General features: G+C 40.6%; 1 long non-coding RNA gene across 1 annotated transcript in view; it reads left to right on the top strand.

The window, feature by feature from the left end:
• Positions 1-12,597, top strand: part of LOC136792178 (uncharacterized) — a 74,749-nt gene extending 62,152 nt beyond the window's left edge. The window contains exon 3 of the long non-coding RNA XR_010835627.1: positions 10,668-12,597. This is a non-coding gene — a long non-coding RNA (uncharacterized lncRNA). The remainder of the gene's footprint in view (positions 1-10,667) is intronic.
• Positions 12,598-13,735: the final 1,138 nt, after the last annotated feature.

Here is a 13,735-nt window from a genome sequence, read left to right on the forward strand (position 1 = left end):
TTTATTTCCATATAAATAATCAGTTTTAGGGCTTCCCTGGTGGTGCAGTGGTTGAGAGTCTGCCTGCCGATGCAGGGGATACGGGTTTGTGCCCCGGTCCGGGAAGATCCCACATGCTGCGGAGCGGCTGGGCCCGTGAGACATGGCCACTGAGCCTGTGCGTCCGGAGCCTGTGTTCCGCAACGGGAGAGGCCGCAAAAGTGAGAGGCCCGCGTAACGAAGAAAAAAAAAAAATCAGTTTTAGAGCAGTTTTTCTTGAAAAAACTATCTTTTCCCATTGAATTACCTTGGTTCCCGAAAAGCAATTCACCATATGTGCATGGGTCTATTTTCAGACCCTGAATACTTTCCCATTGATCTATTTGTTTATCCTTATGTCTTACTTTGACTTTATAGTAGATCTTGAAACTAAGTTATATGATTCCTCCATTTTTTTCTTCTCTTCCAAACTAGCTATTCCGTGATTTTTGCATTTCCAAATACATTTTTGAATCAAATCACTTTCTTAAAAAAATCCTGCTGAGAATTTGTTTGGGATTGAGTTGAACCTATAGATCAATTTGGGGGAGAATGGATAACTTGAGTCTTTCAATCCATGAACATGTAATTTCTACCCATTTATTTTAGTCCTCTTTAATTTTTCTCAGCAAAGTTTTACAGTTTTAAAGGAACAAAAGTTAAACATATTTTGTTAGATTTATTCCCAAGTATTTACTTTTTGATGCTATCCTAAATGGTATTTATAAAATTCAATTTTCTATTGTTTTAGTATACAATTTATTTTTGTATCTTGTTTCCTGAAACTCTACTCAACTTATTATTAGTTCTCAAAGTGTTTCTCTAGAATTTTTTAGAATCTTCTCTGTATAAGATTATGATACCCATGAATAAAAACACTTTTATTCTTTCTTTCCCTATCTGTATGCCTTTTTTTCTTTTTCTAGCCTTACTGAGCTAGCTTGGAACTCTAGTACAAAGCTGAATAGTAGTGGTGAGAGCAAACCTCCTTACCTTGTTTTTGTCTTCCATGGGAAATAGTTTAGTTTTTACCATTGAATATTATCTTAGCTATAGGTTTTTCATAGATAACTCCACCATACTAAAAGATGAGAATAGGTGTTAAAATTTGTTAAATAATTTTGCTACATCTATTGATAGAATCACATGGTATTTCTCCCTATTTTCTTAATATGATAAAATATACTGGTTGATTTTAGAATGCTATACAAATCTGCCAATGCTCGAATAAGCCCCACCTTATCATGATGTATTTTTTAATGTATTGCTATATTTGATATGCTAATATTTTGTTAAGGAATTTTGCATCTATATTCATGAAGGTTAATGAAGGTTAATGAAGGTTCAGTTTCTTATGATATCTTTGTCTAGTTTGGGTATCAGGATAATAAAATAAGTTGAAAATGTTCTTACATCTTCTGTTTAGAACAGGTCTTGGCATAGAAATACTATTTATTTCTTAAATGTTTGATAGACTTCACCAATGAGGACACCTCTACGTTTTTATTAGAAGTTTTTAAATGAAAATTCCAATCATTTAAATAGACCTATTGCTATTCAGATTTTCCATTTCTTCTTGTGCTCTTGGTAATTTGTTTTTCCAAAAAAATTTCCATTTTATTTAAGTTGTCTAATATATAGCCATATGACAGTTCTTAGTATTCTCTTATTATTTTAAAAATATCTATAAAATACCTCCAGTTCTGGTGGAATATAGTGTAAGTTTATTTCTCACTCAAGTAAGAGTTGCTAGAGGTCATATTAACTCTCAAGGGCTCCCAAGCATATATTGAGTCAGTGATCTAGGCTGTTAGATCTTGTGTTTCTGCAATCTCCATGCATGGTTTCCATATCCACTGCTAAATGAAGATAGAGCTAGAATGTCTTGCAGGGTTTTCCCGTGTCTCAGTTTGTAAGTGAAGCATGTCATTTTCCTTCACAGCCTTTGGCCAGACATAGTTGCTTGTCTCTATCCAGGTGCAAGAGATCTAGGTGAGACAGTCTTCATTGTGCCCAGGAAGGAGAGTACTCGATACTGATGGCCACTAATTATGTCTACCACAATGTGTATCTGTCACCATATTTTGCTTCTCTCCAATACTGAACAGGGTGCTTCTGACCATATCACATGTCTATAGTCCCTCCAACTGTTCAAAGGGCTTTCATATCCATTATCTTAATATGTTTCTTAACCAATCTGTGAGTTACGTAGAGCAGGTTGTCTTAACCATCTTACCTTGGGTAGGTATGGGGAGGCCAAACACAGATCAAGAGAGAGAAAACAGAAACATACAGTTTTGCTGTACCCACGGTTCTCTGGAGAGAACACAGCATGCCACTCGGGGAAGCACTGGGGGAGGAGCACTGCGGACAAGCACCCTTGTCGGGGTTTCTGCAGGAAAGAAAGAGCAAGGCAGGGCCAGCAGATGTAGGATTGGCTAATTTGGATAATTTTAGTAGGCTTTGGGCCAGAAGGGCTGTCAAGAGTTGTCTGTTACCTGGCCCTGGGATGATTAGAGACCTGAAGTATGAGAGTTTGATAAGGGAGGTAGTTGGAAGTGTGGACTTATTTGGTTGCTCAAGACGGGGAGCTGACTGACCTCTAGCCAGCTCCCCAAAACTGGGTCAAGAGAGTGCTTAAAAGCTAATTTACAGAGGTGTTATTTATTGTCCCCATCTTACATTTAGGGAACTGAGTCACATGAGGGTTAGATCACTTACCCCAGCTCACCTAATTATTACCTAGAAGGCCCTAGGGTTAGAACACAAAAATCTGATTCACTGACGGATGTGCTTCCAGTTCAGTACCTTACACATAAGGGAGGTTTAATAAATGCTTCCGTGAATCACACTACCCAGTCAGAAGCCTGGGTTTCCCACTCTGTGGCCTCATTTAGAGGTGTGGTTCTTCCTCTTCTCATACAAGACCATGATGTGTCAGCGTGCCAGAACGGGTGCTGGACTCAGAGGAAGTGCCTTCTCACTCCACTTCTCAATGAAGGCAGTCTTTCCATCTGCTTTCATTACAGGGATTACAGACACATAATATGGTTTGAAGAGGCAGCACATAAGAAAAAGACAGCAGATACGGAGGCCAAGGTGGCAGCCTTCCAGGGGATGGCAAGAATTAAAGCAGGTGCATGAAGCTTTTCCCAGACTAGATTTCCCTAGCACAAGGGTTGGCCTAAAACTTTAATGCCATCCTTTTAAAGGGTACATGCATAGATAGAATCATCTCATTCAACAACGCCTAAGAGTCTCAACAACTAAATGGTGCTCCCCACCACCCATTTCCCAAGCAATGCTGTTCAAGGCAAGCCTGCGGACTGCTGAATTCAGCTTTCTGGGGAACAGCAAATTACCAGGAGTTAGCATGTTGTGGTGTGTAGGCTATGTGAATACCAAGACCTATTTGCAAACACTATAGAAAAGCTAAATTGAGTTAATTTCAATTTCTTGAATTGAAACACTGAATTAAAAAACAATTTAAATGTATCGCTCTTTTAGAAAAATATCAATGCTTTAAAATTAATTTCATTCTTTAAATGTACCATTAACTCAATAAAGGCTTTTGGGCTTTTTAAGCTAATTGTCTTTGAACTCATTTTAAATTCAAAAGTCTTTATAATTTTGATAATATTTTAAAAACTATCCTCACTATAGCAGTTCATATTATAAACTTAGAAGGATACAGAAAAAACTAATGAGGCCTTTGTGCAAGAATGATACACATATTTTTGAACCATTTGTATTATTTTTGTACAACAGTAGGAGTTATCCCACTTTGTTTAATGAAATCATATGTGTGTATGTATCTATATGTATATATGTACAGAGTAAAAATTTCTAAATGCATGGAAAAAATTCCAAAGACTCTACAGTAGAATATTATCTCTAGGGAATAGACAACATGAGTATTTTGCTATAATTTTTATACTTTTATTATTTTAACTTGATTAGTGCTAGCAAGTTGTTACAATTTCTATAACTGACAAAACATATAATTTAAAAGAAATTTTAAGTTCCAAAGCCAACAATTTGTTTGAATGTGATCAGTTCATTTTGCCCACATGGGAACAGGATTTAAGGCTCTTCTCTTCTTAACAGTTTGGCCACATAGTATGAACATTTTCCATGCCATGAGTCTTCCACAACAACAATATTTTAAATAGTTTCATAATATCCCACTTTATAAATGTATAATCACTCACTGTCAAGTTTCAAATTTCAATGGGGACACGTGTTCATTGAGAATAATACAGAAGTGAGGTTGGAAAGTAAATGGATTCTCTTCTCACTTTCCACTCCTTTAGAGGAACACATTTTTAAAAGTTTAACGTATGTTTTTCTAGACCTTTTACTATTTACATACAAATTCAAACAGTATAAGAGTGTATCCAATGAAAAGAAAAAAATTCTTTCCGTGTCCCACACCTTCTTTTAACTGTTCTATTTTTAATGCATCTAATAGTAATTCAGATATGGTTTACCAACTTAAAATACCGTTTGTTGATTTGCTTAGTGTATGAGACATACCTGTCACTTACACGACTTCCTTTTCCTTGCAACCATCAATCGTCTTGTTTTAGTTTTAAATCTATTGTTTTATTTTCTAGTTTTGAAATTATATTAAAATATCTATTTCTTGACCCATCTACATACAATTACATTTTCCTTGCTCCTTAAGGGCTACGGCTGGTCAAGGGTTAGGGACCTGGATTTCACATGTTTTGCATGGCATCTGCACAAATGTACCAGGATTCTAGCTCATTTGATGGCCCAACTCTTCCTTCTAGAGCAACTCTAGATCCTAGTCTCACAGACAGCAGACTCTGCATGCTGACTGGTAAAAAACCCACAGAGAAAGGCTAGGTAGGGAAAATGTGTAGCCAGCGTTCCTGGTTTGTCTTCTTCCACTGTCTTGAATCCATTAGGACCCAGATCTGACTTCTCTGCATGTATGGGCACAAGGCCCACGGAGGCTTTGAGACAGTGACTAAAGAATGGATTTATCCTTTTCTTTAGACACTCTCATGAGCAAGAAGGAGGATGAGGTCATATCTGTTACCAAATGCTCTTCAATATTCCCCCGATTAATAACTGTCTTCAAAAGGCTAAGGTTACCAAGCAAAGGGCTGGGATTTCTGGAAATAGTTTTTCAGAGAAGCATTATTTCAATGGCTTGATCTGTCAGCCTGGGATCACGCACAGGTTGACAGATTTTTCAGACAGAATGGTGTTCCTCCCGCTAGTTCTGGGCAGGAAGGCAGGGAGGATTGGGGGAAACAGCAACTATTGTGATGGAGGAAGAGCTGTCCTGCTCTCCCTTTTAGAAATAATCCTCATATCTGTACAGCACTTCTCAAACCATTCTCAAATCCATCCTTAGGTGGATTACACAGGAGGTTCACATCAGTCAGACCTAACCCACCCATTCTTCAGCCAGTACAAGCAAGGTTAGGATCACTTACACTGCTTGTTTAATCATCAAGGATTTCCCCCACCTTGTTTCCACCGTGTTCCAGTTCTGCTGTTTCTTAACTGTAGCTAATTTCCCACTATTGGCTCCACGTCTGCTTTTTGGCAAAATCCTTGGAGACCTTTATGATTGCATTTCCTCTCTCTTACAGTTGTTTTACCATCTAATTGCCTGCCTCTTCCTTTTTTTGAAATGACTCATCTATATCAAGTCTTTCCAAGGCATTCTACTTGGTGTGCATAAAAAAACAACTCTCTTTTCATGTTCGTCTTCCATTGGCTTATGTGACATTTAATTAAACTACATCATTACAAGAGCATAGAAACGGGCATAAGTGGTTGGGGTACAATCACAGCTGACATGGCTGAACATACCACTCAATTGGTGGAGGTGACAGTGTTAATATATATCAGAAATTAGCCAACTAGCAGAGAGCCTTCACCATGCCGTGCCGTCAATAGGATTTACCAAAGACATGGAAAGGATTCATTAAATAGTTGGTTAAGAGAGAGCAGTTCAGAGAGCTTGCACTTCCATGAATTCTACAAAGATTAGTCATGAGAGCTCTTTCTGCATCACAGAGGGCACTGCTCTAGCTTGTATCCCTGGGACCTGAGTCTTGATTAGCCTGTATGTGGGTAGCACCTCGGCAGACCCATTTTGGACAGGGGAGGCTGGGAGGATGTGGGGATGGTTCAGACTCCCCTGCAATTGTCTTCCAAATTTCAGAGTTCAATGAAATTGAACTAATCAGGATCACTAAATTGTGAGCTGAGCATAGCTCCAATGATATCTATTGTGGTGGGTAGAGTAGTGCCTCCCCCTAAGATGTCAATATCCTAATCCTTAGAATTTGTGAATAAATTAGCTTACATGGCAAAGGGAAATTAAGGTTGCAGATGAAATTAATGTTGCTCATCACCGTACCTTAAAATAGGGAGATTATCCTGGCAGGCCCAATGCAATTAGAAGGGTCCTTACAAGTGGGAGAGAGTGAGTTGGAGGGAGATGTGACCCTGGAGAAGCTCGGAATAGTTCAGTGTCAGGAGGATTTAACCTACTGTTGTTGACTCTGAAGACGGAAAGGACCACAAGTGAAGGACTGTGAGTACCCCCTAGAAGCTGGGAAGAAAAACAAAATTCTCCCCATAAAGGAACGTAGCCCTGCCAACACCTTGATTTTAGCGCCCTGAGACATGCCTCAGACTTCTGACCCCCAGAACTGTAAGATAATAGGTTTGTGTTTTATAAGCCACTAAGTTTGTCATAATTTGTTATAGCAGCATAGGCAACTAGTACATCTACCTTCTTATTTCTGTGACATCTTCTGCTTTCCTAACAAAGGAAATTTCATTTATAGGATTTATTTAATGTAAGCTCCGAATTTTACAACCCCTTCTTACTCCCCACTGTGTTTAAAAGTATTTTTAAAGCTGCTGCTTGTGACTAGAAGAATGTAAAATAGAGGGCCAAACCTCTTTAAAGCATTTCAAACATTTTGTTGTAACTATCCAAGGAAAGCTTTGAAACAGCAGTTCTCTCATGGATGGAAAAAGAGCAAGGAGCATGAAGTGCTCTGTGACGTGCCACGATTGATAAGCCAAGGTCCTGCGTGAGCAAGTGTCAGGCCTTGTTTAGAGATGGGAGGGCCTCTCAGGGCAGCTGGCATCATCCCCTGCTGTGCTCAGCTAGACTGGTCCCCAGAGTGACCTTGCAAACACCAGTCACCACCAAGTTTATCTTGGTTGGTGTTGTCTATCAGCACAGAACCTCTTCCATTTAGACGGTAAGACCCCAGGGAGTTGCAAGAAGAAGCAACGCCAAAGAGAACACACGATGTTAAGTCACTTGGGCTTTGCACGAACCACCAGAGGAAACAGAAGGAGGGAGCAAAACATCCTGCTACAGGTACAAGGCCTGTTGTGATAGGAAGATAGAGGACTGTGAATAAGTGGAACTTTCCCCAACTCAGAATCCAACATAAAGAGAAGATACATGTGCAGACAAATAACTTACCGGTGGTGGTGATTAAATCCTGAGCGAGCGCCCAGGTGGTCCATGTTTTGGAATCAAAGAAGGGACTTTCACCCTCAGCTCGGATGTGTGTGTGTGTGTGTGTGTGTGTGTGTGTGTGTGTGTGTGTGTGTGTGTGTGTGTGTGTGTGTTGGGGGCCCAGTCGTAAGGAAGGAGATAAGCAGAAGAGGAAGATTCTCAGAGTTCTGGACGGGTGTCAGAGTGTCAGCACATACACTCGCTCAGGTGACTGCTGGTTGACCCACGAGAGGAACGATGCAGGAGATTCTGTTGTGGGACTTGTCCTGAGTGAGGAGTTTGAGTACGCAAGCTCTCAGCAAATCGTAGCAGTTCTCTGATTTTGAACTAAGAAAATATACTTGGTCTCATTAATAGAGATTCTCTGAGGTTCATGAGAATAGGGGTGACATATGTCAGCATTTCTGAAATATTAAGAATTTAGAGATGGGAGAGAAGGTTGCCCAGGATGGATGTGTGGCTTGGGACAAGGCCTCTCACCTGAGACTTGATTTTTCTTGTATAACATGGGGTCAAGGGGTTTCCCCTATAACCTCAGACTTAAGCATAAAGTGAGATATACAACTAGTTGTTAACTTTGAAGTACTTTGCTTAAGTTATGATGAATATTTTCATTGCTGTAAATAGATTGACTTTAATTCATACCAATTTATCAGAATTACTAAAGTTTATAACAATTTTTCTGACAAGGTATTTTATGGTCCAAGAACGAATTGGTTCCTTTTTGACCCTGTGACCTTCTTTAGTTGCTATCTCATATCTATTGTCCTTCTCTTGACCAAATCCCATGTTTCCGCTTTCTCACCACCCCATTCACTCATCTGTCCCCATCACACTGGTTTATATTTCCCTGTTGGTTTATCGAAATTACTTTGGACAAGGTCACTAATGATCTTCTAATTGTCAGACTCTATAATAGTAACAGTATTCATGATGGGGATAGCAAATGTTTATTGAGCTTTCATTACGTCAGGCATGTTTCTAAGTGATTTACATGTATTCACTAACTTAACTTTATCCTGTGAAGTAGGTAACATTATCAATCAGATCAAGAAGGAAACTGTGGCACAGAGAGGTGTCGCTTGCCTAGGTCAGAGTTTGCAAGCAGCAGAGACAAGACACAAACCTAGGCAATCATACTCCACTGCCACCCTTGCAACCATCATGCTATGCTACCTCTTACATTTAGATGGTGAGACCTTCTAGATGTGAATATTGCTTTCAGTGACAATCCTTGGTTGGGAATGGGGGATTGTAAAGCAGAGTGGGTGTGGGTGTATTAAAACAGTGGAGCTGCATTTAAGTCTAGGGATGCTCCTGCTCTTGGTATTGAGAGGTCTACAGATGAGCCAAAATTGGCAGCCTTTCTGAGAGTTCTTGGTCTGGGGCTGTGACTGGGCAAGTGTGGAAGGGCAGGCTGAAGAGGCTGTAATGGGGAGCCAGGGAGATCCTCACTGGGCATTTGGATGAGTCACCAGCAGGGAGGAGCAGGCAGGGTCAGCAGGGTAGTTCATGGAAAACCAGGGGGACTTTCAAAACCTCTTTGTGGGGCTTCCCTGGTGGCGCAGTGGTTGAGAATCTGCCTGCCAACGTAGGGGACACGGGTTCGAGCCCTGGCCTGGGAGGATCCCACATGCCGCGGAGCAACTGCGCCCGTGAGCCACAACTACTGAGCCTGCCCGCCTGGAGCCTGTGCTCTGCAACGGGAGAGGCCGCGACAGTGAGAGGCCCGCGCACCGCGATGAAGAGTGGCCCCTGCTCGCTGCAACTAGTGAAAGCCCGCGCACAGAAACGAAGACCCAACACAGCCAAAAACAAATGAAAACAAAAGCAAAAACAAAAAAACCCCACCTCTTTGTGGCACCCTGAGGGCTTCAGGATCTGTGGTTTCCTAGTGCATGAGTGTCCCTGTCTTCAGGCTTCTTGATGGTGATAAACACCTCATGTTCCTTGGTGGTCCTCACATCTTCAGGACTTGGGTTAAAATGGCAAACTGGCACTTCTAATAGAGCAGACAGTATCCTCCTGTACCCTTGTTAACTTCCTCTTTGCCTCCCTAGCGGTACAGTGAAGCCGGACAGAAAAAGCAGAGCCCATTGCAGTCTGCCCGTGTACATGTCTGCATCCTACAGAGATGTGAGAGAAAAGGAAGGGACATTTGGAAATGCTATTTTGAGGGAAAAACCTCAAAAATGAAATAGAGCTTTAATCAACTAGAATACAGATGTGTTAGCTTGCCTGTTCTGGGATAAGTTATTTTTTCAGATGTACATAAAGCAATTTAGCCACTCGTAAATTTGATGAGTCAAGACATAATCCCTTAAAAAGCAATGTTGGGTAATTTGCCTGTTATTTTATGGAAACCATTTAGTAACCACATAATGTAAGTGAGAGTCGACAGTGTGAATATACTTCACACTCCCAGTCAATGGGGAGTCACTAAGAGAGGATTCAGGGAGCAGCCTGGGGCAGCTTCACTTACCACGTCTGTGAGTGTACAAATCTGTGTGTGTAGGCACGTGGATGTGAATGTAGGCATGGATGAAGGCCGCTTTGTTTGTGTAAAGACATTTTATTTTGTCAACAGAATGAAAATAATTTGACATGCAATTCTGACTCTCCATGACTGGGAAAATGTTGGTTTTTGTCTCCAGAATAAAGTACCCCGGGTCTGGAAATCTTACAGCTAATTCAATAATTTTTTCAGACACCAAACAGGACAGTGTCTATTTGGGGAGCCCAGTTTCTGCCATGAATTTCTTACCTCCTCCCAAAACCCATACCCTGTTGGAAACATGACTGAGATGCTCTGCTGGTCCTATGCAAGTCCCCCCAATCTCTGTTCTCTGGGTAGAGGATCAAATTACCTACCATGATCCCTTCTCACTCTCTTCCTCTGAATAATAGAACATTACCCCCACCCTGAGATTTAGCTGGGAATGTGTACACACATTGACAGAGATAGAGGTTGGTTACTCAGCCTCCTTATGGCCTAGCTGTGGCATGTGATTAAATTTTGACCAAGAAAGTGATAATAGAAGTGATATAGGTAAACTTTGGGCTGAGTTTTCTAATGAAGCTATGTGTCTTTCTCTCTTTCCCCCTCCCCTCTGACTAGGAAATGGTAATCAAAGCTGCTCCCTTGGACCCAGAGATGGAAGCTTCAGGTTGAGGATGGCAGAGCTGCTCAAACTTCTTGAACTCTTGGATGAGACAGAAATGAACTTCTCTTTTATTTAAGCCTCTGGATTTTGGGTCTCTTTGTTATACCAACTTTCCTGTAACCTATATGCAGGGCCAATTTGTGCCCTAAAATATTCTGGTTGACATCTCCCCCCAAAGCCTAGATCTACTCCCTGAAGACTAGAGAGAGCTGCATGAGAGCAGAGCTCAAGACATTGTGGTTTGTTTAAACTATGACTCCTTGGAAAGTTAAGAAATGGAATTCATTGCAGTAGCTGGGAGAACATCACCAAGAAATTCACCATTAAATGTTTTGTTGTTGCTGATTATGTAACTTCTTATTTTGATATAATTTCAAAATTATACAAAACTTACAGATAGGTTGCAAGAGTAGTGCAGGAACATTTGCAAACCCCCTTTTTGGATTTACCAACTGTTGTGTCCATTTTACTTTCTCATTCTCCTCTATTGCGTGTGTGTCTACTAATGTATTATTTTTTTCTGAATTACTTGAGAGTGAGGAGACTGTCTTTATGATTTTTTACTTTTTGGAAAAACATAGCCCAGTTATTTGTAGAATGTTCCTCAAACATGATTATATTTAAGTTGTATATTTTGAGCAGGAATGTCATAGAAGTGATGCTGTGCCTTCTCAGTGCCTCATATCAGAAGTCAAGTGATGCCATTTGTAACTTTGATCATCAGGTAAAGGTATTATCCACCAGGTTTTTCCATTGTAAGGTTACTCTTCTTCTCTGTTTATTTAGTAAATAATGTGTGGGCAGGTACTTTGGGGCCATGTAAATATCCTATTACTCATCATACTTTTACTACCAGTTTTAACATCCACTGTTACATTTTATATACTAGGAATTTTTAACAAAGACTTACTTGAAGAAAGTGCCTTGTCCCAAAAAGGTGCTTAGGACTATCTACCTTGGAAGAAAGAGACCTGGAGTCTAGTTTCAGCCCATCAACCCCAGACTTTGATCTCCTTTTTTGTAAAATGGATGGTCATGTTCTTGGGTGAAATGACTTCTATCTGGTTCTCTGAATCCAAGGATCTGGCGTTTATAAACAGGGGACTCCTGGCATCTTCAGAAGGAGAGTTCTTTGAGGTGCAAAACTGTCACATGCTTTGTAGGATCCTTGGCATCCCTAGCTGTTGTTTACTAAAATTCCAGAAGTTTTCTGTCCTGGAGAGGTTTTAAAATATGGCTGTTCATTGTTTGACACCTCTCCTGTCAAGAGGTGAGGCCCCTGTTACCTTTCCCTGAATCTGGGTGTGCCCATGTTCAATTTGGCTAATACAATACAGCAAAAGTAACACTGTGTGATTTCTGAGCTTTGGTCCTAAAATGCCATGTAACTTCCCCCTTGTCTGCAGGAAGTCTTAATCTTGGAGGCTTGAGACAGCATGTAAGATGTTGGCTTCCCTGAGGGTGCTATGCTATATACAGTTGCTCTGGTCAACAGTCCCACCTAAGACCACCTTTGAGTCATCTTGGCCCAGGTACCAAACATGTGAGTGAAGAAGTCTCTACATGATTCTGGCCTATGGTTATTTGAGAACTTCTCAGCTATTTGAATCTTCCTAGCTGAGATCCTGGGTTGTTGTGGAGTAGAGGCAACTGTACCCCTTCTGAATTTTTGACCCACAAAAATGTGAGCATAATAAAATGGTGCTTTTTTTTAATGCCATTTTAAGTTGGAGGGCATTGCTATGCAGTGATACCTGGGACATCCATACCTTTCCAAGTCCGCCTGAAGGACTGTACCACCCTCAAGTGGGAGCCACTGTGGATTCTAGCCTAATGCTTTCACTTTCTACTACTTGTCAACAAAATATATTTTAAGTCAAAATATTATGATATGGTGAGTGTTGTCTGTCTCTCCTATGTGTCCTCTGACGGAACAAGCTCATGACTTCTGTGGGTTTTTTGGTAATGTCAGCAACCCTTGTTTACTCTCTAAAGTTTATTAGGAACCATGGCATGTTTATGGGACACTGATTACTTCCAAATAATAAGTACTTATAATAAGCAATATCAGTCGTACTGTGCTTTTGGAATAGCTGTGATCCTGAAAAGGTGGTAATAAAATGAATTCTATAGAGGGAATCCTATTTCTCTAGAGGCTTGACTTACATATTTGAAGATGTATTCCAGAGTCTTCTGTCTCACTGCCTTGACATCAAAGACTGGGTAAGTGAGGACAGTGAGAGCTTTGAGTGATCCCTGTCTGGACTTGACATAGGTACTGTAACTGCCTTCTCTTGACATCTAATGGCTGCCAAACCTGAGAGGGAGGCGGAACCCTAAACATTCCCCATTCATTCATTCATTCATTCAACAAACCAGGAATTGTATTAGGTTTTGGTGATAGAGCACTGAAGAAGGCAGGCACAGTTCCTTTCCTCATGGAGCTTACATTCAACCTAGCAGGATGGACAATAAGTGGGTAGTTTACAAGTTTGGTGATTACAGTAACACTGTGCCTCTCACTGTCTGTGGCAAAGGACCTGTTTGTTCCTCCTATCTATGGGTCATCTATCTAGCATTTCTGATTTCTCACCTGTCACAGGTAGATATATCCTATTACACATGACTGAATACAATTTGAGCCACTGTGATTTACCACTAAGTCTGACACCACCCAGACTAGTCTGTATGCTGTTCAAAAAAGATGAATCCACAGATTACTGGCTGGATGTTGTGGAATGTCAAATTGCTATCCAAGTATTGACAAATTTGCTTTTAATGTCTCTGTTCATCTCATTGCAGATCACTGACAAATAGTTCATACTCTAGCCCTGGTCCACAGACCACACTTTGAGTAGCACAACTGTAGAGAAGTAGTATAGGAGGGTATCATGTTGTCAGTTGCCCTTCTTCACATATTTCTCAACAAAAATTGGAAAATTGGAGGGAGTTTTCTCACAATGTGACTGTCTTATGTTCCATCGTATTTTTTAATTCCAGCTTGAAATGGGAGAATTAATGA

Source organism: Kogia breviceps, chromosome 11 (assembly GCF_026419965.1).
Source record: "Kogia breviceps isolate mKogBre1 chromosome 11, mKogBre1 haplotype 1, whole genome shotgun sequence".
NCBI classification, from domain to species: Eukaryota; Metazoa; Chordata; class Mammalia; order Artiodactyla; family Physeteridae; genus Kogia; species Kogia breviceps.